We start from the raw sequence: 27,420 nt of genomic DNA on the forward strand, positions 1-27,420 counted from the left end.
AAGGTCCCGTGAGTTGTTGGTGGGCGGAATCCCACTGTGGGTGGACTTGGATTGTTGCCAGACTGTATCTCAGATAATGCCGGAAATAATTCCCTTTGTGAAGTCCCGCCCAGAGCCCGGCAGTAAGCCATATGATGGAGGTATGTGCAGAACTTACAGTTGAAATTGTACTGGGCAGAGACTTTCCGTATTTCTGGCAGCTGTGGGATGCCGAGAGTGCACCTGAGAGTTCGCACACAAAGGTTCCGGAAGTAGTGAGGACTGGGGGGTCTCTACTGGACTGTGTGAATGGTGCTGTATATTATGAACCCATGCAGGCTGATAATGTTTTTCTTGAAACACTTATGTTAATGTGTTCTGATGTAAAGAGTACTGTTGCCACCTCTCGCAGGACAAAAGAAAACCTGTGTGAGCTCGAAATAGAAGGTAAAAAGATGACGGTTTTGTTAGATCCAAAATGTGTAATAAGTCTGGTAAAGACCAGCTGCAGAAAGCCAGACCCCGCTATAGTGTCTATACAGGCCGGTATTTGGGGTTATAAAACAGTTAATGTGAGTATTTCTACTCCCTATGGTACCATACGTCACAAGGTTGCAATAGAGCCTACCTTAGAGTGTGAAGTAGTGCTGGGGAAGGATTTTCCGTTTTTTCAGCAGTTGTGGGAAGATAGTCAGGTGACTAGAGCAGGAACACCTGATAGGCTCACAACACTTGGTTTTCACCACATAGCAGGGGACAGTAACTCAGCAGAGGCTGAGGACAGGGAGTGTCAGCAGACCCTAGGTATATGTCAGGTGGGAGTGTGCCAGACCACTTGGGGAGCTGAAGAACAGTCCACGAGTCAAGTTAAAGAGGTGACTGGAATAAAAGCTACGGAGATGGCTGCGGAAAAAACAAAACTCTGGAAGAGAGTACCACTGGAGCTGGGGGCTGCGCTTACGGTCACAGGTGACCTAAGTGAAAGAGACTGTGACAAGACAAAAGAAAAGTCTGCCAAGAAGCCGAGAGACAGTTCAGAGGAACTGATCGGGAATCACCCTGACTCGCTGGTGCCAAGAGCCATTGAAGTTGTTGCTAGGGGCAACAAACTTACCGCCAAGGGATTGCCGGTCCGACTGGAGTGTTTAGCGAGAGTCTCCAGAGTTGCCAACGTGGTGGGAGAGGAAGAGTGCCAGGTGTCAATGGCACCTGTTGATGATGATAACGAGGCACAAGAGGCCACAACTGCAAAAAAGGGGGAGACTTCATCTAGAGATGGAGAAGAGCTGGGTCGAGTGTCTGACAGAGGACCAGAGGATGTCTCAAGGTCTAACAGCGAGAGTGAGGAGATCGCTGTCAGTAAAAGGTCTCGGAAAAGACGAGCGGGCCTTGGGGAAAAAACTGGAGCAGATCCAGAATCTGGAAGAATCCCTGCAGATGGTTTCTGTGAAGTTGACAGAGAAAGAAAAAGAGGTACATCGTTTGACAGAGGAGAAGGACAAATCGCTTGCTGACTTTAAGAAAGAGCAAGAAGCAAGGCTTCAGCTGGAAAAAGTCATGGAGCACCACAGAAGTGAGTTTGTGGCTCGGCAGGATGAACTGTCCCGCTCCCAGGGTATTGTGACCAGCAAGGAGAGTGAAGTGCAGAGTCTGGCCAAGCAGATGTCATTCCAGGAAGAAGAAGTGAGCCTTCTACATGGTGCATATCAGGCTCTGCGGAGTGATCACAAGGCTAGGCTGGTAGCCATGGAAAAAATTGAGAGAAAAAAAGAGAAGAATGAAATGAAGATGCTCTTGCCAGAATGAAGTTGATGCTCTTGCCAGCAATCTGGAGAGTGTCTCTAAAGCTAAGAGACAACTTGAGGAGGAAATCAAGGTTGAAGAATGCCCTTGCACATGCTCTTCAATCTGCTTGTCATGACAATGACTTGCTCCGTGAGCAGTGTGAGGAGGCCCTGGAACAAGTTGAGACTCTGCAACATGAAAACAAGAATTTGCAACAGGAGATCTCAAATCTATCAGATTGGTGAGAGTGGAAAATCTATCAATGAGTTAGAGAAGACCATGAAACAGTTGCTGGACAGTGAGAAGATGATCTCCGCAAAGCTCAAGAGTGAACAGCTGAAATATATAAAGCTGGAGGATGACATGAAGATCTTAAAAGAGAGCCTGGAAGCGCAGAATGAAACGCACAGAAGGTCCCACGTAGCTGCCTTGGTTTTGCTGGGAGCACAACTCTACGAGCAGGTGGCTGTGCTGGCGGACAATGAACAGTTGAAACAATTGCTGTCTTTGGAAGATACTGTCAGGGACTTGACAGAGTTACTTGACAGTGAGAGGATGAAGTCTGCTAAGCTCCAGTGTAAGCAGCGAAAATGTGAGAAAAAGGAAGAGGACCAGGAAGTCCTAAAAGAGAGCAGAGACCAAGCTATGGTGGAATTGGCTCAAGAAAGGCTTCTGGGGCAGAAGTTACGGGATACAGGGATGCTTTCTCTGAAGCCTGGAAAAAAGTCCTCTAATGCTAAGATTGAGGTGAAGCCCTGTAAGAAGTCCTCTAAAGCTAGGACTGAGCCGAAAGCTTGTGTGAAATGCTCTGAAGTGGAGACTAAAGAAAAGTCAGATGGGAAATCCTCTGAACCTGAGCAGACCAAAAATTCTGAAGGTAATGCTGAGGCAGAGAAATCATCTGAAGCAGACGCTAAACCAGAGTCAACCTCAAAAGCTATGAGTAAAGAGAATGGCACAATTGAAGCTACAGGTGAAGAGAAGAGAAAGCCTGAAGAAGCTGCAGAGAAGAGCCAAAAAGTAGTAGAAGCTGATTCTACACAAGAATCTGAAGGAGCCAAAGACTCTGAAGCCAAACCTGAGGAAGCTGGTGCCCCTGAAGAGAAAGCTGGAAGGGATGAGGTGAAACCCTGTGAGAAATCCACTGAAGTCAAAACTGTGGTGAAACCAGGTGGGAAGTCCTCTAAAGTTGAAACTGAGATGGACCCGTGTCGGAGGTCCTCTGAAGCTACAGAGAACACGACAGTGGTTGGTGAAGCCACTGAGGCCGAAAGATTCTCTGAAGCAAAGGCAGAGGTCCGGCAAGCCAGAAGAAGACAAAGGTTAGAAGCATCGGTCCTATCTGCCCAATTGGTGGCTGGTAAAAGTCCGGAAGAAAAAAGTCAAGGCCTTCAGAGACTGTGGGACAAAAGTTGTCCAAAGAAAGGAAAGGCAGATGGTTTCTGCCTTTCAAATACATGTGCTCCTTCCCGGTGGTCTGAGCAAAGGTGGGGGGGGGGGGGGGTATGTGATAAGGTGGCAAGGAATGGGTGTATTTCCTTTGCTCACCCTGAAGTATCTATCACCTGCTTCTTAAGTAATGAGGCAGCAGGGAAGGGAGGTTTTTATTAGATGGAGATTCAGTCTAATCTGTGCTCTCCCTTGGAAACAGTATGCTGGCTGTTAGAGGGGAGACACACGGACCCTGTTTAGGTAACACGCAGAAGGCGCTGCGAGTGGTCCAAGAAGTGGTGTGAACTGTGAGTGGCAGGTTGCAGGAGTCCCATGTTTAACTGGCAGAGGGTAGCTCACCAGTTCGTAGTCAGTGGAAATAAAGCTGGTGAGGAGCCAGACTTGTATGCAAAACTGTGGTCTGTGGTGTTCTTGTGAGGAACGTGTCCCGTGGCAAGTGACCAGGACGATCCCAGAGCTAATCCCCAAGACGGTTCGTCAATATAAATATATATATATATATATATATATATATATATATATATACTAGCTGAGTATCCGGCATTGCCCGGTTTTTCCTTCCTAATCCTTGTTGGGGAGGAAAATAAACAAAGGAGGAAGCTTTTGACTTCATATGCAGTCCTAATATATTGTTGTCATATCCCAACCCCACATCCCGACCTCCTATCCCGACCTCCTATCCCGTCCTCCTATCTCGACCTCCTGTCCCGACCTCCTTTCCTGACCTCCTATCCCGGCCTCCTATCCCGACCTCCTATTCCGACCTCCTATCCCGACCTCCTATCCCGTACTCCTTTCCCGACCTCCTTTCCCGTCCTCATTTCTCGACCTCCTATCCCGACCTCCTATCTCGACCTCCTATCCCGACCTCCCATCCAGACCTCATATCCCGACCCGTAATATGTGTACCAGGTATTGAAATATCTCCAGCCGTACGGAAATTATATGGGAACATACATTTCCCATTGATTTGCATGGGACTTTAAACAAAAACCCCGACCCTCACAAATGGGGGTGGTTAAGGGTTAAATTAACTATCCTATATTTTAAGTTGACATATAAGTAACATGTGACCAAGTGTTATTGAAATATCTCGAGCCGTTTGGAAGTTATGCAGTAACATATATAGCCCATAGACTTGTATGGGACCTTAAACATAAGCCCCGCCCCTGGCAAATGGGGGTGAGTAAGGGTTAAATTACCTATCCTATGTTTGTTGTTGACATATAAGTAACATGTGTGCCAAGTTTCATGTTAATATCTTTAGCCGTTTGAAAGTTTTTGTGGAACATACATATACACACACATTCATATATACATACATACACACACACACACACGTTGAGTTTTATATATATATATGTGTATATATATATATATATATATATATATATATATATATATATATATATAAATATATATATATATATATATTCATATTTATACCTTAGGCATTTTAATATTTGCATTTAGCCCTATTGCACTTTATATACATTTACTACTTGTATATTATATGTCTCTCCCAATTGGGGTATTCATTCTATACCAAGTCCTGTCCATATAATATATATTTCTACCTATGTCAATATCCCCCAGTAATAAATACCCTTTTATATCATTCCCTTTATGATATCAATGCTCTCCCTCCTCCCCTTTTTCTACTTTTTATATATTGCCAAGCAGTGGCGTTGCTAGGGTTGGTGTCACCCGGTGCGGTAGAAAATGGTGTCACCTCCATACCTACCCCCCCCCCCCCCCCCTCAGTAAGTTTTTAGCCTGTTGTGACGGACACCACTGTTGTAGCGCATTGTGAGAAATTCCAGTATAATAATCAGATATACCAGTTGCCACAGAATGGGAAAGTGTTAAAGAAGTTTTCACCATTGAAATATACAGCTCCCAGAATTACTTAAAGGGGTACTCCACTGGAAAACATTTACTTTTATATCAACTGGTGCCAGAAAGTTAAACAGATTTTTAAATTACTTCTATTTAAAATCTTAATACTTACAGTACTTATAAGCTGGTGTATGCTCCACAGGAAGTTGTGTAGTTCTTTCCAGTCTGACCACAGTGCTATTTGCTGACACCTCTGTCCATGTCAGGAACTGTCCAGAGCAGGATAGGTTTGCTATGGGGATTTGCTCCTACTATGGACAGTTCTTGACAGCACAGAGCACTGTGGTCAGACAGAAAATAAATTAAAAAGGAAAATAACTTCCTGTGAATCGCTTATACAGCAGCTAATAAGTACTGGAAGGATTAAGATTTTTAAATAGAAGTAATTTACAAATCTGTTTAACTTTGTAGCACCAGCTGATTAAAAAAAATGTTTTCCAGTAGAGTACCCCTTTGAGCAGTGGTGAAGTTATGTTGGGAGTTGTAGTTTCACTGACCATAACTGTAGAACTGACAAGTGACTTCAGCTCTGATGTAGAGAGGAGAATGTACAATGGTATCAGTGACTACAGGTGACATCTCTATAGTGAGGAGAATACACAATGATATCTGACTACAGGTGACGTCTTCTCTATAGAGAGGAGAATACACAATGACATCAGTGACTACAGGTGACGTCTTCTCTATAGTGAGGAGAATACACAATGATATCAGTGACTACAGGTGACGTCTTCTCTATAGTGAGGAGAATGTACAATGATATCAGTGATTACAGGTGACGTCTTATCTATAGTGAGGAGAATACACAATGATATCAGTGACTACAGGTGACGTCTTCTCTATAGTGAGGAGAATACACAATGATATCAGTGACTACAGGTGACGTCTTTTCTATAGTGAGGAGAATACACAATGATATCAGTGATTACAGGTGACGTCTTCTCTATAGTGAGGAGAATACACAATGATATCAGTGACTACAGGTGACGTCTTTTCTATAGTGAGGAGAATACACAATGATATCAGTGACTACAGGTGACGTCTTTTCTATAGTGAGGAGAATACACAATGATATCAGTGATTACAGGTGACGTCTTCTCTATAGTGAGGAGAATGTACAATGATATCAGTGACTACAGGTGACGTCTTCTCTATAGTCTTATCTAATCTAACCCTTATCTAACCCTTATCTAATTCAGATGGTACATACCGCCAGGACTTGATCCAGCTAAAACTTCTCTCTGCAGAATGTGACGCCCAGACGTCTCCTCACTATGTCAGCGCATTCTCATCCTCCATATGAAAACAATTATTATTATAAACCTGCCAGACACTGTATCCTCTAAATAGAATACTACTATACACTATACTCTTTGATTATAAACCTTCCATACACCATACCCACTGAATATAATACTGCCACACACTGTACATTCTGAATATAATACCAACACATACTGTACCCTCTGAATATAAATCTGCCACATACTGTACCCCTGAATATAATACCACCACACACTGTACCCACTGAATATAATACTACCACATACTGTACCCTCTGAATATAAATCTGCCACATACTGTACCCTCTGAATATAAATCTGCCACATACTGTACCCCTGAATATAATACCACCACACACTGTACCCACTGAATATAATACTACCACAAACTGCGCCCTCTGAATATAAATCTGCCACATACTGTACCCTCTGAATATAAATCTGCCACATACTGTACCCTCTGAATATAAATCTGCCACATACTGTACCCTCTGAATATAAATCTGCCACATACTGTACCCCTGAATATAAATCTGCCACATATTGTACCCCTGAATATAATACCGCCACATACTGTACCCTCTGAATATAATACTACCACCCACTGCGCCCTCTGAATATAATACTTAGAGATGAGCAAACTACAGTAAATTCAACTCGTCACAAACTTCTCTGCTCGGCAGTTGATAACTTTTCCTGCATAAATTAGTTCAGCTTTAAAGTGCTCCCGTGGGCTGGAAAAGGTGGATACAGTCCTAGGAGACTCTTTCCTAGGAATGTATCCACCTTTTCCAGCCCACCGGAGCACCTGAAGGCTGAACTAATTTACGCAGGATAAGTCATCAACTGCCGAGCCGAGAAGTTTGTGACGAATCGAATTTACTGTAAGTTCGCTCATCTCTAATAATACTACCACAAACTGCGCCCTCTGAATATAATACTACCACAAACTGCGCCCTCTGAATATAACGTTGCCATACAGTGCACCCTCTGAATATAATACCACAACCGCAGTAACACCCCTCAACATCCGTTAGCTGATGCTATTACGACGGGAGGGGGGTATTGGTGGTGTTGCTAGTGGATGATGGGGGTGCTACTACTCGGGGGGTGTTGCTGGAGGATGATGAGGGTGCTACTAGCCATCCCCCCTGGCAGTATCATCCCCATCATCCATCGGCAGGATCATCCTCCTGGCAGGAGCACCGCCATCATCCACCATCAGGATCTGCTGATGGAGGTGCTGCTGGGGGGGGGGGGTGTTGCTGGTGGATGATGAGGGTGCTACTGCCAGGGGGGGAGCATTAGGTAGGCAGCAGTTCCCCCACATTAGGTAGGTCGCAGTTTCCCCACATTAGGTAGCATCTATTCCCCACATTAGGCAGCATAGATTCCCCACATTTGGTACCAGTTCCCCCACATTAGGTAGGTACCAGTTACCCCACATTAGGTAGCAATTTCCCCACATTAGGTAGCACAGATTTCCCACATTAGGTAGCAATTTCCCCACATTAGGTAGCACAGATTCCCCACATAAGGTAGCATAGACTCCCCACACTTGGTAGTAGTTTCCCCACATTAGGCCACACGTTCCCTTGCAGGTTCCACACAATGGGTCAAAGTCTCCCCACAATAGATTGCTGGTTATACCACCCCCCCCCCCCACACCCCCACACCCCCCCCCCACACACACACACACACACACACACACACACACACACAAAACACATACAACACAGAGAGACACACACACAAACACACACACACAGTCAGAGAGACACACACTCACAGACACACACACACAGAGTCACACAGTCACACACACACAGAGTCTCATACACACACACAGTCACATACACAAACATAGATAGAGACAGACACACACACTCACCCATCCAGCGCAGCGCTCCTTCTCGCCGTGCGAGTGACGTAACTGACGTCCTCCTGCGCGGCCATGCGGTGTGACGTCAGGCCGGCGCAGACGTGGGAGCGGAGGCCGGGCACAATGCTGGTGAAGGTGAGGGGGGTGTGATGATGGCCGGGCGCACAGTGCAGGAGAAAGAGGGGGGTTGCTGACGGACGGGCGCACCGCACACACAGCGCTTATGACTGTTTCTTTATATATGCTTTTAACCCTGACATCGTCCCTCTGGCACCGCACTCAGCTTTCCTAGATGCCGATAGCAGTAGCCAGTATCTTCTATGTGCTGTCCTGAATGAGGTATGATCTCCGCTCACGCCACTATATTCCTATTGGCTATTAGCGGCACATTAGTGAGTAGCGACACATCCCTAACAACCAGCTCCTGCTCACTAGCGGAGCGGCGGCATGCCGGTGTTTACCTCCGTGACGCGCATGAACTCTGCAGCAGCGTTATCCAAGCCTCGCTTCTATGTAATCCCAGACACAATTCTGTGACTCCTGTGTTTGTACAGTGTTTTCCCTGGCCATACTAAGTAATTTATGGTTTTATTTTACAGCTTCTTATATGACTAATGCTTGGCTATCTCTATAATATCCTGGTCTTCCACTATATGCATATCTGAATTAAATTACATCATTGTGTTTTATCATGACCTTTTCCCTTTGCACTGTCCTCCATTTTGTTGGCTAATTACTGTGCCTATTTAAACCCCTCATGTTTTATGTTGTGCACGTCAATCTGAAGAAGGGGTAGAATAACCCTGAAATGGGTTATTGCTGTACATCAATAAAGTTGCTGAACACTTTATTTCCATGACCTGAGTGTGATACTTCCATTGGACCACTGAGCGCCTGCTGTCAATGTCATTTTCTACTCGCTTGCCTAGTACTGTCTGTAATAGGCTAACATATGGGTCTTCCTTTCTAATTTTACTCTGAATGTATGTAACCGTAAGCTTCTGATAGGTCCATAAGAAACATAGGCCTCAAATGCGTTCCCTCTCATGAGCCCCATCATATTTCCAGGCAACAATTTGGGATCACATGTTAGTTGTTCCCAGCTATTTTCATTTTTTCCCAAACTAAACTTTATCCATTCCTGGAAAATAAACTAAAGGGGTATTCCAGGCAAAAACATTTTATCCCCTATCCAAAGGATATAGGATAAGATGTCTGATCGTGGGGGGCCCGCTGTTGAGACCCCCCGCGATCTCCCTGCAGCACCCGCATTCTATGCGGGGACTGCGTCTCTAGTTTCGGAAACCTCCGGGTTTCCAGGACTGGGAATGTGACGTCACGCCCCCTCCATTCATGTCTATAGACATGAATGGAGGGGGCACTATGTCACGTCCCCAGTCCCGGAAACCTGGAGGTTTCCGAAATTGGAGATTCAGCACCCGCATAGAATGCAGGTGCTACAGGGAGTCTCGGCAGCGGGCCCCCCGCGATCAGACACTTTATCCCCTATCCTTGAGATAGGGGATAAAATATTTTTGCCCAGAATACCCCTTTAAGGAAACACCTGTGCATTCAAAATGTCCACTTTACCCCTATGCCCATTCCTCAGGGGGGGTAATGTCTGTAATGGTGTCACATGTGGGTGTTTCTTTGTTTTATTTTCCTATATTTTCATGGAAAAAAAACTATTTTGTCATTTTACGGCCCACTGTTCAAAACATCTGTGAGGTGTAAATACTCACTGTACCCCTTGTTACGTTCCTTGTTACATTCATTGTACCCCTTGATGGCACTTGAGGGGAGTCCCGCTGTTCTGGCACCATGGGGGCTTTGTAAACGCTCAAGGCCCCTGACTCCGATTCCAGCTAAAATCTCTCGCCAAAAGCCGAATGGTGCTCTTGCTCTTCTGAGACCTGGTGTGAACCCACAGAGCAGTTTACATCCAAATATGAGATATGTTCTTACTCGGAAGAAACATATTTACAAATTTTGGGGGTCATTTCCTCCTATTACCACTTGTGAAAATGAAAAATTTGGGGTAACCCCAGCATTTTAGTGTAAAAAATGCAGTTTTTCCTTTTCCCATCCCACTTTAATGAACATTTCTCAAACACCTGTGGGGTGTTAAGGCTTACTGTACTGCTTGTTACATTCCTTGAGGGGTGTAGTTCCCAAAATAAAGAAAACAGGGAAAAAAACTCCAAAAATGGAGCTATCCCATAGAAAATGAGGATAGGTAACTTGGTTAGCAAACCATGCTTTATTGTAAAAGACAGTCCATCTAAGGCAAGACACGTTTTGGGTATTTTCCTACCCTTTATCAATTGCAGATGTGTGTCATAACAGGTTCATAGCTTATATATATATATTCAAAAAGAGGTGCCAATAGAAGGGCGTAAGTTTGGCTGGCACAATGAATGTACACATAAATGTAAAATATAAAAGAAGAGTGTCATAGAAAAATGTCAAACATAAAATAATAAAATTACATAGAGACACATGTTAAAAAAGAATACTTAAAAAAAAAAAACATGATATAATAAGGTGACTGGTTACGTGTTAAGCGTATGACGTCACTGTATTGACGGCCACGGCACAAGAGTTTTATGAATGAATGCACATACCGCCGGATGTTTACAATGTAGGGAAGGCCCTATGACAGATCTTACTGGCAGGTAGATGTGGTCATGGTAAAAGCCAATGGTGACAAAACAGTTGTATACATTAAATATAGAAGAGCCTCAGCGGTAGCAGCAATGGATATGTAAAACAACGGGACAGATTGAATAGAAGATATAAAAGAAGGTCTATTGGTAAGCATTATGTGGTAAACTTGGGGAATAAAGCCTTGTTGGGGTGTTGCTGTTCAGTATTATAGAGGGCGCTGTTAAGCCTTGTCACTCATGACGCCAGGGTGAGGGTTAAAACTCTGTAGTGATGCTGGGCCTATCGCCACCCTTCCCAAGAGCGATAGGTGAGTGTAAAATAAATGGATTGTCCACAGTAGTGCTGAACTTAAAACTTGCAGGAACTTTACTGAACATTTTCTGTACATGCAGTATCGGTAACAGTCCAGATAACAGAGTCTCTATAGACAGCACAGTCACTGACAGTTGCTTAGGACCGGAAAGTTCTCTTTAGATTAGGAGGATTAGATTTGCATAGATCCACTGGATTTAGGGGTTGGATTAGGTCCAGAGATCTTGCAGAGATAGCGGGGAATTGTAAGAACTATCTGTCTCTAGCGTAGGCTTAGGCCGCAAGGCTTTGGCCTAGTAATTGTCTTGTAAGCTGCGGAGGTCCTACCTCATCCAGAATCAGCAACCCAAGAGAGAGACAAAATGGCGCAGCTCCCTTATATGGGCAGGGGCTGGCCGTTTTGGATTGGTCCATATCAGCTGTCACTCACCGTAACAATGGATTGTGGGTGGTCACCTGACCAGATCCACCAAAGGTCCTTTAGCAAAAACCATTGAGTTCTACAACCCGGTCACATGACCCGCAGGTCCTGAGACGCGAACAAGGTAAGAATATTAAATAAACATCTTTACATTTATATTTACATTAATTATAGTTAACTGAGGGGTGACGAGGGGTTAACTAAGGAAGAGGACCCCCACTGTTCCTAGGGACTCTGACTTTGGGGACCTCACCACAAGGTAACGTATGTAATACGGTACCGGGACACCACAATTACAATTTAAAACTAAGACATAATGAAGGATAGATTAGGGTGAAAGAACAATTGAAATATAGTAATGTAAAGATTTAATGTGCAGGGAGCGTCTGAAGTAAAAATGCATAGAGCACATAATGCGGAGCTATTGTGATAGATAGCAATGGGCTGATGGTAATATATATGGATATATATATTTTTTTTTTTCTTAAGAAAGAAATGTCAGTAGAAAGACCCTGGCGCAGGCGCTCAAGTAAGTAAATAATCTGTCATACATTTATCGTGTTTTATCGTCTGATATGTTGGTGAAAGGGCAAGTTCATATTGATAAAATCGTCTAGAGATGGTAATCTGGTAAAAAATGTATATACCATATATAAATATATATATAAAGGTTTGCCGTGGCAGCAAAATATATTGAATTAAAAACAGCATATTTGTAGTTACATAGTTAGTATGGTCGAAAAAAGACACATGTCCATCAAGTTCAACCAGGGAATTAAGGGGTAGGGGTGTGGCGCGATATTGGGGAAGGGATGTAGTGGTAATAAAATAGTCTAGCAATATAACAAAAAGCATGTCATAGCGGCACAGTATAATGGATTGACAGTACATGATTGTCATAGCAGCACAGTATGATGAAGTAACAGTATATAATTATATAGGGCATTTTTACAATATAAATCAAGTTTACTAAAGCATATTAGGCAGTATAGATGATAATGAAAGGTACAGTATATTATTAATACATAGGAAGGGGGAAGAGGGAAAGGGGAGGAAAAAACGGTTTTAAGTGAGACTATTGAAGCAGAGTACTTTCAGTGTATATTTTCGATATATTCGTTAAGGCCAAAAGGAACTAGCTTTTTTAGGCGATAAATCCAATAATTTTCTCTCTTTTTCAGAGTTATAATGCTGGTTTGTACCCCTAGGTATGTGTTCAATAGGAAAGAAGCTGAACACACTAAAGTTGCAGTTATGTTGTTTTAAAGCGTGTCTAGATACACTATGTAAGTTATAGCCATTAGTGACATTAGCCCGGTGTTTATTAATCCGGCATCTCAATGACTGAATGGTGCGGCCAATGTATTGGAGGCCACATGGGCACTCCATAAGGTATATGACATAAATGGTACTACAGTTCATGAAAGACTTGATCTGAAACAATTCACCTGTGACTGAAGACTTGAATTATTTTTTTACCATGGTCAATATTTAGGCAGCACTTGCAAGCAGCCCAAAGGAACAGGTAAAAAGCTATTAGCTATGGTCTGTTTTTTAACCTGTTTTAATTTACTTGGAGCCAACATACTTTTAAGTGATTTAGATGTGATATTAGGTTCAGATGGAATTATGCCTTTCAGGTAGGGGTCTAGTTTTAGAATGCCCCAATGTTTAGATAGGATCTGTCCAATTTCTTTATGATCCAAACTGTAGTCGGTAATAAAATTATTATTATTATTGGTTGTGAAGGTTTTTTCATTTGGCCGTAAGCAAATTTGCTGGTCCAGTGTGGCTGCTTTCTGTCTCGCATTCATAACTAAAGATTTTGGATAACCTTTCTTTTTAAATCTTTCCATCAAAGTATTACTTTGTTTTATATAAATCTCCCTTTTGGTACAATTAATTCTAATTCTTTTGAATTGACCATATGGGATATTTTGCAGCCACTTCTCAGTGTGCACTAGTATAGTCCAGATAGCTGTTGCTATCAACACGCTTAAAAAAAAGTTTGTGTTTTTAGCTGGTGGGATTTAGTATGTGACACTGTGACATCTAAAAACTCTGCATTGTTAAAAAAAAAAAAATTATGGGTAAATTTTAGATTCCATGTATTGGTGTACAAAGTTTTCTAATTCTTCTTTGGTACCGCCCCATACGATAAACATCTTTACATTACTATATTTCAATATTTATTTCACCCTAATATATCCTTCATTATGCCTTAGTTTTAAATTGTAATACTTACCAATAGTCCTTCTTTTATATCTTCTATTCAATCTGTCCCGCTGTTTTACATATCCATTGCTACTAACACTGAGGCTCTTCTATCTATCTATATATATATATATATATATATATATATATATATATATAGCAATATTCTTTTTTATATATATATATATATATATATATATATATATATATATAAAACTCAGTGTGTATGTTCCAGCATCAAGTGGCTAAAGATATTAACATGAAACTTGGCACACATGTTACTTATATGTAAACAACAAACATAGGATAGGTACTTCAACCCTTACTCACCCCCATTTGCCAGGGTCACAATTTTTGTTTAACTCCTCAAGGACTCAGCCCATTTTGGCCTTAAAGGGGTACTCCGCCCCTAGACATTTTATCCCCTATCCAAAGGATAGGGGATAAGATGTCAGATCGCCACGGTCCCGCTGCTGGGGAGCCCTGGGATTGCCGCTGCGGCACTGCGCTATTATTACTGCACAGAGCGAGTTCGCTCTGCACGTAATGACGGGCAATACAGGGGCTGGAGCATCATTACGTCACGGCCCCTCGTGACTTCACAGCCCGCCCCCTCAATACAAGTCTATGGGAGGGGGCGTGGCGGTCGTCACGCCCTCTGCCATAGACTTGCATTAAGGGGACGGGCTGTGATGTCACGAGGGGCGGAGCCTTGACCTCACGCTGCTCCGTCCCCTGTATCGCCCGTCATTAAGCACACAGCAAACTCGCTCTGCGCAGCAATGATAGCGGGGTGCCGCAGCGGCGATCCCGGGGTTTCCCAGCAGCGGGACCCCAGCGATCTGACATCTTATCCTCTATCCTTCAAGGACTCGTTTTCGTTTTTTCCTCCTCGCCTTCAAAAAATCTTAACTCTTTTATATTTTCATCCACAGACTAGTATGAGGGCTTGTTTTTTGCACAACCTGTTGTCCGTTGTAATGCCATCGCTCACTTTACCATAAAATGTATGGCACAACCAAAAAAATACTATGTGTGTGGGAAAATGGCCTGAATGAAGCGGTGGAATTAATATCTTAAAAAGATGAGATAGTTAACAACTGACACAACAACCACAACAAACAAACTGAATTAAAACAAAACAAACAGCTGATAAGTACACATCCATCCACCATGCGTATGGATGTGTGTGTATGTACATACAAATACACATATGCATTAAATAAATGTAATCATCCCTGTGTGGGGAAATGGGTTTCTGTATCTAATATTTAAAAATTTAAAATTCAAATGTATGTTTAGAAAATACAGGGCATTACCCTGCCGAGGGGCAGCACTATTACATGCCGGTGTCATCATACATTGGCTGGACAAGCTATGTCCTCCCTTCTTTATAGGTCTCCGTCGCGGGCCACTTTGCATTTCTGCATCTGCATTTTCATTTTTTAACCTACTGCAAAGGTCCGGTCTCGATCTTGCCGGTGTTGCTCTCTTCTTTTTACTGATTGACGCCGGTCCCCCATCCAATAAGCGGCCAGGAGGACGGATGTGTGGACGGACCGGCGGTCGGTGCCTCAGACCTCTCACCCAGCCACTGTAGATCTCCGAAGGGAGAGCGTTTGAAATGGCCCGACGTCTGCAGAATTATCACATATCCCATATGCAATACAAGATAAGGTGCATAATATAAGGGTTAGTCAAACTGACCATCTGTGGGTTATTTTACAGAATGTTCACTTCCATTTTTAATGTAAAAGTCTTCTTTTCTATGGATTTTATTTATTTATTTATTTATTTATTTTTTATTTATTTTTTATTATTATTTTATTTTCATGTTATGTAACACACACATGTGATTTTCGCGGGCAAATGAGGTATAAATAAAGGACATCCACACTGCCCAGTCAGATAGCCTGATGAAGAGGGGGTCCCCGCCCCTCGAAACGCGTTGCTGTATTGCATGCTGAAGGAATAAACCTTCTTTTTATTTTCCAAAATACATCCGTGTCCAAGCGGTTTTATTTTACCAAGTTCTCGGAAACTTCCACATACCTGTGACGGACTACATCTGTGACGGAGGTGAGCGCCCACAGAAGCACTTCTCTTTTTTCTCGGGACCACGGGACCGATATTCTTCCATTCCAGTGACCGTCCTCCGCCGGTGAGAACGGGTCTAGTGCCGGCTGCACTCCTCCAATCTGTGTCCCCCAGAATAGTGGGAAACAAGCGTCTACTGGTGTTGTGCCCACGGTACAACACAGAAAGGTGAGCAAACCTAACATAACAACCTAAAACACGAATCTGGAAACGGCTGCTCCCCCCCTTCCTTGGAGCCGACATCCATTTTTAATTTTATTTAATTATTTTCTTTTACACTCAGATTATCTATATATATATATATATATATATATATATATTTTTTTTTACTACGCTTAGATGCGCATTGTGTCTCCTCTGTCTTTTTCTATATATTTCTGTTGACTGTGGACCGAATCACCGCTGGGTTTTTCGGGTTGCCCGCCAAGGGCCAGAGTTGTGATTACTGCGGCACTAGCGTTTTTTCCTGGTTCCCCAAAGATGGAATATTTCTCCAAAAGACATACGGTCAGAGACCAACTTATTTCTGAACTGACTGACACAACCCAAGAAAACAGAATGTCTTCTGGGGATAACAATGACTGTATTAGGCAGGAATCTGCTGAAATGACAAAACTGTTTAATGATTTAGAAAATCATATGTTGGATGAACTACACCATAGTGTGGACATCGATTTTCTTAACATATATCTCACAGAGAACTTGGCCCCGAGGGGGTTAAGATTAACTTTTGATCCCACCTTCAAAGAGGACACTGCATATGCACAGGAATGGGATACTTTGTTAAATACATGTTCAAATATGTTGATTGACCATATAAAAAACAAACGCAATAAACTGCACCAGGACATCACTAACAAGATAGAATCTATAATACATAAACTAGAGTCCCATTCACATAGGAAAGAATTCCACACACTTAACCACAATATATCTAGTCGAATTGCCAAAATACAAAAAGAAATCATCACGAAAAAAGCAGGCAAACTGGTGCGAGATAGAGGCGACAGAAATGAAGGGATTTACAGATGTTGGCATAAAAAGAACAATTCCACATCCAACACCACAATCCACCCTGCCCGAAGTGAATATGCGGATCCTGGAGCAGCTACTAACAGGGACCCAAACACAGCCCGTACACCAGGGATACATAGATTCCACAAAAAACCTTTCAAACATCTTAAAGGAACATATACCCACAAAAAAACCTGGCACAATTCTAAGAACACATACAATAAGAAACCAGCGACCCCACTCCACAACAACAAAAATAACAACACAAGGAGGGGCAATGAAACACAGAAAACACCTGCAATCCGATCCCCCCTCTGATCCTGGAGGATCCCCTAAAGGACCTGAGAAGTACGGTCGAACAAATAAAGAAGAAATTAAAGGAGAACATCAATGCAGAGGCTGAAAATTTCACCCCCACAGTATTGTTCCTTTCTCCATCTCCCACTGAAGCCACAGGTTTTTCTCTATTAGATGTCTCCATATTTCCCACCCCCACACATAATGAGAGCTTTAATTCAAATTCCCTTTTAGAGAGTAATAAAAAGGACCAGGAATCGGGGAAAATATGCGCCCCGCTCCAACACTTGGTCCCATTCCACGCTCCACCACAGAACACATCAGGGATCACCCTGATTGATAATACAGAAGCAGGAAGAGGAGCGTCAGTCCCTTTTCTAAAACCCCTAAACAACAAAACCCCTAAACAACTAAAGAAAATACAATACCGATAGACCAGAGTGAGGTCGATTTAAACCCTGGAGAAGGTCCCAGTCAAAACCATCTTGACATCCCTGTCTCTTCCACACACGGAGTGTCTTTTTTAGGGGCCAGTCCTGCACGACACAGGACTATCAAAGATTACTTCTTTGTAAGAAAACCAACAAAAAGAAAACTAGAAGAGGAACCAGAGGAGGAACAACGGCCAAATCTAGAAAGCTGCATCAAAAAAGACAGAAAATAAAAAATACTCCGAATGGAGGGGGAAAAAAGGATGAAGATTCTCTAATCAAGATTTTCAATCTATCCAACCACACTTTAGAAGTAGATGAAAAATCCCTTTTACAAAGGGGGTTGTCTTTTTGTCCACACTATAACCCCAAAAAATGTGATCTATTTTTAGACCTCCACCGATTCACACGCCGCCTAACTTTAAAACGGCATTTCTCCCTTCCAAAAAACCAGAAGGATCCTGAACGGACCGTAGGTCCTGAGAAAAAAGATGAACAAATTCTCCTGGGGAAGCACCCAGAAATTCATATAAAAACTAAATTTGATCCCACTGAGAGTCAGGGCAATTTTATAAAAACATTCCATGAAATGGTGGCAGATGAATTCAAAAGCCTACCAGAAGCTTTCCCAAGAAAACAAAGCGAAGGAAGATTGAGCAAAGGTGAGCAAAACGCCCTGAGAAATCTGAAAAAGAATGAAGACATTGTCATTCGTGCGGCCGACAAAGGAGGAAGCATAGTAATCCAAAATTACACAGATTACAACAAAGAAGCCAACCGGATTCTTGGAGACAATAACTACTATAAAACGATCAGCACAGATCCTTTTCCAAAATTACAGAAAGACATTCTAGGTCTTTTAAACAAAGCTCTGGAGGATAAAATCATATCAAAGAATGAAAAGAAATTTCTTTTTAATCCTAACCCTGGGACACCATACTATTACCATCTACCAAAAGTACACAAGGACACTCAAAAACCCCCGGGCAGACCCATCATTTCTGGGATACATAGTCCCACATGTAACATGTCCCAATATCTAGATAGGATATTGCAGGAATATGTGGTAGATCTACCAAGTTACCTGAAGAATTCAGATCAGCTGATCACAATCTTAAATGATACACCCTGGGAAGATGACATGGTTTTACTCACCATGGATGTAACGTCGTTATACACGAACATCCAACATGATCTGGGAATACGATCCACCATTTCCTTTCTGGAAAAAGACAAAAACATCCCAAACGAACAGGTAATTTTCCTTACCAATTGTCTGAAATTCATTCTGGAATACAATTTTTTTTCTCATACAATGGCACCCTATACCATCAAATGAGGGGGACGGCCATGGGGACCAGAGTGGCACCATCATATGCGAACCTCTTTATGGGTTGCTTTGAAGAACAGGTGATAAAAAAACATCCCCTGTATAAAAGACATGTTACTATATACAAAAGGTATATAGATGATTTGTTTTTATTATGGCGTGGCCACCCAGAGAACATCAAATCTTTTGTCACGGATATTAATACCAACCACTGGGGTTTGACATTCACCCCCGTCTTTTTCTCCACTTTAATTGCGTTTTTGGACTTCCACATCACCCATAAAGGGGATAGATTCATCACATCCACCTTTTTCAAGAAAGTTGATTCAAATAATTATATATGCTTTACCAGTGGCCATTATAAGAAGTGGAAACAAAACATCCCTTTTGGACAATTCAAGAGAGTAAGAAAAAATTGTACAGATATTGCCACCTTTTCCGAACAGTCCAAAATCTTAAAGTCCAGATTCATAGCAAAAGGATATCCGAAAGAATTAATTGAAAATGCATATGAAAAAACCTGTGCACTTACCCAAGAGGAATGTCTTGAGGCAACGGACCCGGGAGCCTTCCACCTACAAAAGAAAGAAAAAGAAAAGGAGAATGAGGAAAAAAACAGATGGAATTTCATCACCACATATTCAGCGGGTCAAACAAAAATCAGAAACATCATGAAGAAACATTGGGGAATACTACTAAGTGATCCACATCTAGGAAAAATTCTCCCAAAAAATCCGGGATTGACTTTCAGGCGGGCACCAACCATAAAGGGTATGATAGCCCCAAGCAATCTCAAATGCCAAAACAAATCCTCCCAGAAAAACGACAAAACTGGAAACATGGGAACATACAAATGCAAAAAACCTAGATGCCTATGTTGCTTTACCATACGCCATAACCAAAAATGTTTTTCCAGTACCCATTCGGGTGAAACCTTCCCCATCAAACATCTGATGACATGCCAACCGGAATATGTCATCTACCTCATAGAGTGCCAATGTGGTAAACAATATGTTGGAAGAACAACACAACCATTACATTTGAGATTGAATCAGCATCGTTCCAACATAAAGAAGAGATTCATGCACCATAGCCTATCTAGACATCTGAGCCTGATGCATGAGGGAAACATGACAGCCATATCCATAACCCCAATTGAGCACATTCCACCGGGAAAGAAAAATAGGTTTGAAATCCTGTCACGCAAAGAAATGTTCTGGATTTACAGCCTCCAGACATTACAACCACATGGCCTGAATGAAGCGGTGGAATTAATATCTTAAAAAGATGAGATAGTTAACAACGGACACAACAACCACAACAAACAAACTGAATTAAAACAAAACAAACAGCTGATAAGTACACATCCATCCACCATGCGTATGGATGTGTGTGTATGTACATACACATACACATACACATATGACTTAAATAAATGTAATCATCCCTGTGTGGGGAACTGGGTTTCTGTATCTAATATTTAAAATTAAAAATTCAAATGTATGTTTAGAAAATACAGGGCATTACCCTGCCGAGGGGCAGCACTATTACATGCCGGTGTCATCATACATTGGCTGGGCAAGCTATGTCCTCCCTTCTTTATAGGTCTCCGTCGCGGGCCACTTTGCATTTCTGCATCTGCATTTTCATTTTTTAACCTACTGCAAAGGTCCGGTCTCGATCTTGCCGGTGTTGCTCTCTTCTTTTTACTGATTGACGCCGGTCCCCCATCCAATAAGCGGCCAGGAGGACGGATGTGTGGACGGACCGGCGGTCGGTGCCTCAGACCTCTCACCCAGCCACTGTAGATCTCCGAAGGGAGAGCGTTTGAAATGGCCCGACGTCTGCAGAATTATTACATATCACATATGCAATACAAGATAAGGTGCATAATATAAGGTTTAGTCAAACTGACCATCTGTGGGTTCTTTTACAGAATGTTCACTTCCATTTTTAATGTAAAAGTCTTCTTTTCTATGGATTTTATTTATTTATTTTTTTTATTATTATTTTATTTTCATGTTATGTAACACACACATGTGATTTTCGCGGGCAAATGAGGTATAAATAAAGGACATCCACACTGCCCAGTCAGATAGCCTGATGAAGAGGGGGTCCCCGCCCCTCGAAACGCGTTGCTGTATTGCATGCTGAAGGAATAAACATTCTTTTTATTTTCCAAAATACATCCGTGTCCACGCGGTTTTATTTTACCAAGTTCTCGGAAACTTCCACATACCTGTGACGGACTACATCTGTGACGGAGGTGAGCGCCCACAGAAGCACTTCTCTTTTTTCTCGGGACCACGGGACCGATATTCTTCCAAAATTAAAAAGAAAACAGCAATTTAGCAAATTTTGGAACGTTTCATTTTCACGCCGTACAATTTACGGTAAAAATGACATGTGTTCTTTATTCTTTGGGTCAATACAATTAAAATGATATCCATGATAACATACTTTTCTATTACTGTTGTGATTTTAAAAATTGCAAACTGTTTAACCAAATTAGTGCGTTTCAAACCCCCCTATTTTGAAGACCTATAACTTTTCATTTTTCCGTATAAGCAGCGGTATGAGGGCTCATTTTTTGCACCGTGATCTGTACTTTTTATTGATACCATATTTGCTTATATAAAACTTTTAATACTTTTTTTTATACATTTTTTTGGAATAAAATGTTATAAAAAAGCAGTTATTTTGGAATTTTTTTTTTACATTCACGCCGTTAAAGGGGTACTCCGCCCCTGGCATCTTATCCCCTAGCCAAAGGATAGGGGATAAGATGCTAGATCGCCGCGTTCCCGCTGCTGGGGACCCCTGGGATCCCCGCTGCGGCACCCCGCCATCATTACTGCACAGAGCGAGTTCGCTCTGTGCGTAATGACGGGCGATACAAGGGCCGGAGCAGCGTGACGTCATGGCTCCGCCCCTCATAACATCATGGCCCGTCCCCTTAATGCAAGTCTATGGCGGGGGGCGTGACGACCACCACGCCCCCTCCAATAGACTTGTATTGACGGGGAGGGCCGTGACGTCACGAGGGGCGGAGCCGTGATGTAACGATGCTCCGGCCCCTGTATTGCCGTCATTACATGCAGAGCGATCTCGCTCTGCGCAGTAATGATACCGGGGTGCTGCAGCAGCGATCCCCGGGGTCCCCAGCAGCGGGACCCCGGCGATCTGACATCTTATCCCCTCTCCTTTGGATAGGGGATAAGCTGTCCAGGGGCGGAGTACCCCTTTAACCATACGGTATCATTAACATTTCATTTTAATAGTTGGGATATTTATGCACGCAGCGATACCAAATATGTATATAAAATATTTTTTTTTACACTTTTTGGGGGTGAAATAGGGAAAATGGGACAATTTACGTTTTTATTGGGGGAGGGGGTTTTTCAATTTCTTTTTATTTTTTACTTTTATTTTTCACTTTAATAGTCCCCACAGGGGACTATTTAAAGCAATTATTCGATTGCTAATACTGTTCAGTGCTATGTATAGGACACAGCACTGATCAGCATTATCGGTCATACTCTGCTCTGATAAAAGAGAAAAAAGAGGGACCGCGCCTCGTGTATTACCCAAGACACAGGGTGGAATGAGGGTTAGGGCAGGGCACCAGCCTTATGGTTGGCCGCTCACCTTGTAGTGGATAAATTGCGCTTATCGCCCCTAGTTAGGGGTACAGTCAGAAGCTTGGTGTGAATGAACTGCGAGGCCTATTGGGTCACAGGAATGGGGAACCCACTCCTATTCAGTGAAGTAGATATGAAAAGCAAAATTCGACCCATACGTCATATCTATCTTCTGCTCTGGTCTGCTCGATCGCAGACCAGAGCAGAACACCCCGGGAGACGGCCGGAGCAAGGTGAGGGGACCTCCGTCCGCAATTAGGGATGATCGGATCGCAGCGGCAGCGCTGCGGGCGATCCGATCATCCATTTAAAGTACCGCGATGCTGCAGATGCCGTGATCTGTATTGATCACGGCATCTGAGGGGCTAATGGCGGACATCCGCGTGATCGCGGATGTCCGCCATTACGGTCGGGTCCCTGGCTGCTATCAGCAGCCAGGACCTGCGGCGCATGACGCGAGCATCGCTCCGATGCTCGTGGTTTTGCATGGGATGTAAATGTACAACCTGGTGTGTTAAGTACCAGCTCACCAGGACGTACATTTACGTCCTGCGTCATTAAGGGGTTAAAGTCCCATGCAAATGAATGGGAAATGTATGTTCCCACATAACTTCCATACGGCTGGAGATATTTCAATACCTGGTACACATATTACGGGTCGGGATATGAGGACGGGATATGAGGTCGGAATAGGAGGTCAGGATAGGAGGTCGAGATAGGAGGACGGAATAGGAGGATGGGATAGGAGGTCGGGATAGGAGGTCGGGATATGAGGAAGGGATAGGAGGCCGAGCTATGAGGACGGGATATGGGGACAGGATATGAGGACGGGATATGAGGATGGGATATGAGTTCGAGATAGGAGGAAGGGATAGGAGGACGGGATATGAGGTCGAGATAGGAGGTCGGGATAGGAGGTCGAGATATGAGGACAGGATATGAGGTCGGGATATGAGGTTGAGATATGAGGATGGGATATGGGGACGGGATATAGGGTTGTGATATGACAACAATATGTGAGGATGCGATATGAAGTCAAAAGCTTCCTCCTTTGTTGATTTCCCTCCCCAACAAGGATTAGGAAGGAAAAACCGGACAACACCGGGTACGTAGACGAGGAATAAGAAATCATTTTTCAAAATTCAACCCTCAACCCCTTAAGGACGCAGGACGTAAAGGTACGTCCTGGTGCGGTGGTAATTAACGCACCAGGACGTACATTTACGCCCTGTGCATAACCGCGGGCATCGGAGCGACGCCCATGTCATGCGCGGCTGATCCCGGCTGCTGATCGCAGCCAGGGACTCGCCGGCAATGGCGCGATCTCGCGGGCGTCCGCCATTCACCCCTCAGGTGCCGGGAATCGGGATCAATACAGATCCGATCATTCAGAACACCGCACGGAGGTCCCCTCACCTTCCTGCTTCCGGCTCCCGGCGTCTTCTGCTCTGGTCTGAGATCGAGCAGACCAGAACAGAAGATAGCCGATAACACTGATCTGTTCTATGTCCTATACATAGAACAGATCAGTATTAGCAATCATGGTATTGCTATGAATAGTCCCCTATGGGGACTATTCAAGTGTAAAAAAAAATGTAAAAAAAATGTAAAAGTTAAAAATAAAGTGAAAAATCCCCTCCCCAATAAAAAAGTAAAAAAAAGCGTAAAATTTTTTTTTTATAGACATATTTGGTATCACCTCATGCGTAAATGTCCGAACTATTAAAAGAAAATGTTAATGATCCCGTACGGTGAACGGCGTGAACGTAAAAAAAAAAAGGGCCAAAATTCCTACTTTTTTAATACATTTTATTAAAAAAAATTATAAAAAATGTATTAAAAGTTTTTTATATGCAAATGTGGTAATAAAAAAAAGTACAGATCATGGCGCAAAAAATGAGCCCTCACACAGCCGCTTATACGGAAAAATTTAAAAGTTATAGGTCATCAAAATAAAAGGGATTATAAACGTACTAATTTGGTTAAAAAGTTTGTGATTTTTTTTAAGCACAACAATAATATAAAAGTATGTAATAATGGGTATCATTTTAATCGTATTGACCCTCAGAATAAAGAACACACATCATTTTTACCGTAAATTGTACGGCGTGAAAACGAAACCTTCCAAAATTAGCAAAATTGCGTTTTTCTTTTTTATTTCCCCACAAAAAAAGTGTTTTTTGGTTGCGCCATACATTTTATGATATAATGAGTTATGTCATTACTAGTGTTGAGCGGCATAGGCCATATTCGAATTCGCAAATATTCGCGAATATATGGACGAATATTCGTCATATTCGCGAATATTCGCATATTCGTAATATTCTCGTTCTATTTACGCATATGCGAATATTCGCGTGTGCGAAAATTAACATATGCGAAAATTTGCATATAAAAAAATTTGCATAAGCGAAACTTTGCATATACGAAAATCAGCATATGCAAATTTTCGCATATGCGCAAATTCGCACACCAGTCTCACACAGTAGTATTAGAGCCTTCTTACACCACATAAGCTGGAAGCAGAGAGGGATGATCACTGTGATGTGTACTGTGAAAAAAAAAAAATATATATATATATATATAATTCGTAATTACGAATATATAGCGCTATATTCGCGAATATGCGATATTCGCGAATAAAATTCGAATTACGAATATTCGCGAGCAACACTAGTCATTACAAAGGACAACTGGACACGCAAAAAACAAGCCCTCATACTAGTCTGTGGATGAAAATATAAAAGAGTTATGATTTTTAGAAGGCGAGGAGGAAAAAATGAAAACGTAAAAATTAAATTGTCTGAGTCCTTAAGGCCAAAATGGGCTGAGTCCTTAAGGGGTTAAGGGAATGAAAAAGGGGTTGAAAGTCCATAACTTTGTTTTTAGGCTAAGAATTAGAGATAAAGTGTTAAATTATGCGCTCCGGCCACACACACTGGCTGTGAGCGCATGGTCCCATTACCTTCTTCTGCCAACGGGGCTGGGACTCGCTGTTACGCCAATCGCTCCGGGTCCCTGCTCCTCCCCGGAGCGCTCGCGGCGTTCTCCTCTCTGCAGCGCCCCGGTCAGACCCGCTGACCGGGAGCGCTGCACTGACATTCAAGATGGGGATGCGATTCGCTTAGCGGGCGACGCGCCCGCTCGCGAATCGCATCCTAAGCCACTTACCCGTCCCGGTCCCCGGCTGTCACGTTCTGGCGCGCGCGCGCCAGTTCTCTAAGATTTAAAGGGCCAGTGCACCAATGAGTGGTGCCTGGCCCAATCAGTCTAATTAGCCTCCACCTGCTCCCTGTCTATTTAACCTCACTTCCCCTTCACTTCCTTGCCGGGTCTGTTGCCTTGTGCCAGAGAAAGCATTTAGTGTTGTCCAAAGCCTGTGTTCCAGATCTTCTGCTATCGCCATTGACTACTAACGTTGCCGCCTGCCCCGACCTTCTGCTATGTCCGACCTTGCTCTTGCCTTGTCCTTTTGTACCGCGCCTGTCTCAGCAGTCAGCAGTCAGCACTCAGCAGTTACCGGTGGATACGACCTGGTTGCTACCGTCGCAGCAAGACCATCCCGCTTTGCGGCGGGCTCTGGTGAATACCAGTAGCAACTTAGAACTGGTCCACCAGTACAGTCCACGCCAATCCCTCTCTGACACAGAGGATCCACCTCCAGCCAGCCGTAACATAACACTCGCATTGCAGGATGCGCCCGCATGCAAGCCCCAGTCTGTCACTCTCCAGGTGTTTCTCGTGCCTCTGCCTCTCTGCTCTGGCGCGCGTGTCCCCATCCCCTAGGGCACACGTGCCGGAGCTTTAAGATTTAAAGGGCCAGTACGCTCATTAGTGTAATCCACCTGTGGCTCATTTACAAATTCCTCCACCCTCCTCAGTTCCCTGCTGGATCTTTGTTGCCTTGTGAATTTGAGAAAGCGTTCCTCTGTATTGCCTTGCCTTGTATCAAATCTCTTGCTCTTGTGACTTGCCCTTACTTCTCTGCCACCTGCCTACTGAACTCTTGCTTCACTTTGACTATGCTACTGTGCCACCTGCCCTGACATTCTGCTATCCAGACTACGAGTTGCCTTATCCCTCCTGTGCCTCGCATCTCCTCAGCCGCCTGTGTGGTTGAGCCGTGCCAGGGGTAGCTACCTGGGTGCCGCCTGCAGCAGCAAGTCCATCCCGCTTTGCGGCGGGCTCTGGTGAAAACCTTAAACTTCACTCCCTGGTACGGTCCGAGTCATCTGCCACACAGGTCTAGCGGATCCACATCCACGGGGGTTCCTGTCTTCAGAGTGTTACAGTAAGATCTGGAGATGGATCCCGCTGAGGTACCCCTGCCTGAAGTTACGGATCTTCCCTCTGTTGTGCTACATCAGTTGCAGCAGTTGGCCCGATAGGCGCAGAAATTTTCTCAACTTTCAGCCATGATGCAACAGCTTTTGGCTTTGCAACAGCAGCAGGTAGCACAATCTGGCCCACTCCCACCTCCAGCTCTTGCAGTGTCTTCTGGCTCCAAGCTGTGCCTGCCTTTGACTTCCTAGAATGGGGATTCCAGTCGTGCAGAGGCTTTGTTACACAGTGCTCCATGCACTTGGAGCTCATGTCTTAACTGTTTCCGACGGAATGTAGTAAGGTGGCCTTTGTCATTAGTCTACTGTCCGGAATAGCCCTGGCTTGGGCTACACCCCTTTGGGACCGTGGTGATCCAGTATCCTCCATTTTGTC

This window comes from Hyla sarda, chromosome 8, assembly GCF_029499605.1.
Source record: "Hyla sarda isolate aHylSar1 chromosome 8, aHylSar1.hap1, whole genome shotgun sequence".
NCBI classification, from domain to species: domain Eukaryota; kingdom Metazoa; phylum Chordata; class Amphibia; order Anura; family Hylidae; genus Hyla; species Hyla sarda.